The sequence below is a fragment of the Pistacia vera genome, unplaced genomic scaffold (genome assembly GCF_008641045.1).
Source record: "Pistacia vera cultivar Batoury unplaced genomic scaffold, PisVer_v2 Contig569, whole genome shotgun sequence".
Classification (NCBI taxonomy): Eukaryota; Viridiplantae; Streptophyta; class Magnoliopsida; order Sapindales; family Anacardiaceae; genus Pistacia; species Pistacia vera.
This window is the reverse complement of record NW_022196411.1, coordinates 667-2,636: the sequence shown is the minus strand read 5'-3', so window position 1 is coordinate 2,636 and position 1,970 is coordinate 667. Positions and strand designations below refer to the sequence as shown.

The 1,970-nt window shown below is 36.4% G+C and overlaps 1 long non-coding RNA gene across 1 annotated transcript; it reads right to left on the bottom strand.

The window, feature by feature from the left end:
• Nucleotides 1-503: 503 nt before the first annotated feature.
• LOC116108751 lies at nt 504-1,758 on the bottom strand. The gene is made up of 3 exons (XR_004124677.1): nt 1,532-1,758; nt 1,328-1,403; nt 504-872 (listed from the first exon to the last, which is right to left on the bottom strand). It is a non-coding gene; the product is annotated as an uncharacterized LOC116108751 (long non-coding RNA).
• Nucleotides 1,759-1,970: the final 212 nt, after the last annotated feature.

The following is a 1,970-nucleotide window of genomic DNA, read 5'->3' as shown; positions in this document are numbered from 1 at the left end:
AAGGGTGAAATTTATGTTAAGTGGTAGATTTCCAGTAAATCTATTTGATAGTAAAGCAAATGTGTCAAGGGAAGAAATGTTATATATTGAAGGAGGAACCGCACCAGAGAAATTATTTTTACCCAGGTCAAAAAAATCTAAGCTTCTTAGTTGGCCAAATGTATCAGGAATCCTCCCGTCCATGCTATTGGCTTTTACATTAAATCCCAGCAGGGCTGAAAGATTCCCAATGGAAACTGGAAGTTGTCCTTTTAGATTATTGTGACCAAGGGACAACCATACGAGCTTCGACAAATGGCCAATCTCTTCTGGGATTTCTCCAGTAAGCTTGTTTTTATCCGCAAAAAAAAGGACAAGGTTAGAACAATTGGACAGAGAGGTTGGTATTGTACCTGACAAGGAATTCTGGTTCAGAATTAATCTTTCAAGCCTGAATAGACGCCCGATTTCATTTGGAATTTGACCATAGAAGCTGTTGTTTCTGAGGTTGACGGACCTGAGGAAGCTGAGGTTCCCAATATATGGTGATAAAGAACCTGCTAGGCTTTGGTTTCTTAGATCAAGCTTAGTGACCCTTTGGTGCCGACGACCACAAGTTACACCTCTCCATAGGCAGAAGCTTACAGAGCTGTTCCATGAACTCGTAAATCCTAGTGGATCCTGGAGCTGTGACTTTATGGCAAGTAAAGCAAGGCGGTCTGTCTCGTTTGCGCTAATTGTGACGAAGCTACAAGACAGCAACAAGGTGATGCACCATGGTGGAATGGCAGGGCAGCTGATTGAACTAAGCATTTTTTATGACCTTCGAATTAAAGAAAGACAAAATGTTGAGCTCAAAATGTTGATACTGGTTTCAAGCTGCTGCAAAGGACCTTTATATAGAGTCAGAATCGTCTATACAATCAGTTAAAAGGATCTGTTACCATCAATATGTAATCCGAACGCTTGAATAATATGTTGGTGTTCTTTTTAATATTGATCTACGTACACATTTACCTAATACTTATAAAATTAAAGTAATTCTTGTTGAAGAAAAATCCATCACCATGATTATGTAATTTGAACCCTTGAATGGTCGAAATTCTGATGTCTGAAACTAGCTTGATGGTTTCTTTGGGATTAAGCTCGTAGACGTATTACTTAAGAGGTTTTGAGTTTGAATATCTACGACTACTAATAACGGATAACTATGGAGGCTTATCTGGCTGTTAACTTCAAGTCTCTAGAAGACTAGTTAAGGTATGCACAAGTTAACCTGATTAACAAAAGAAAAAAAAAGAAATTCTGATGTCTGAAATCACTTAATTAATTTATAAAATTGACTTACATTAACGCGGTGGATCATTTGTTGAAAAACAAAACGCGCTCCCTTTGACTTGTTTGAGCTCTTCTGCTCTTTTCAACTTTAGGAGAAATAAAATATTCAGTCAACACTAATTCCTTTCCACTCCACGGAAATTTTTAAACATCTAGGGAACTTCGAGGAAATCCACATTATTTGAAAATACGATAAAAGAAGACAGGAAAATACCTGGCAGACGCAGGAAATGACATAGCAAGATGATCACTCAAAGCTTGTAGTTTTTCTTCTACGCCGACATAGAACAGAGACACCACGACAGTGTTTGAAACCACGAAGAAAAAATGTCGCAGAAAAAAGATACTCAACTTTTAAAAACCCAGTTGAACTTGACTGAATTTGTTAATTTGTTATCATCTCAATTTCTGCAATTACTTTTTCAACTGAATAATGTTATATTAGCAAGTTCTGGATGGGTGTCCTCGGTAAATTTGTAAAGTTTGAATATATACTTTTCTTTCTTCTATTAAAAAAATGTACCGTTCAACTGAAGAATATTGAATTGACTCAGTATATTAACAACTAATAATGTCTTAATACAAGCCCAAGATTGTATTATTGCAATTCGATCGAACCTGAAAATTTTCATTGGTTTCATGCTAACTTTGAT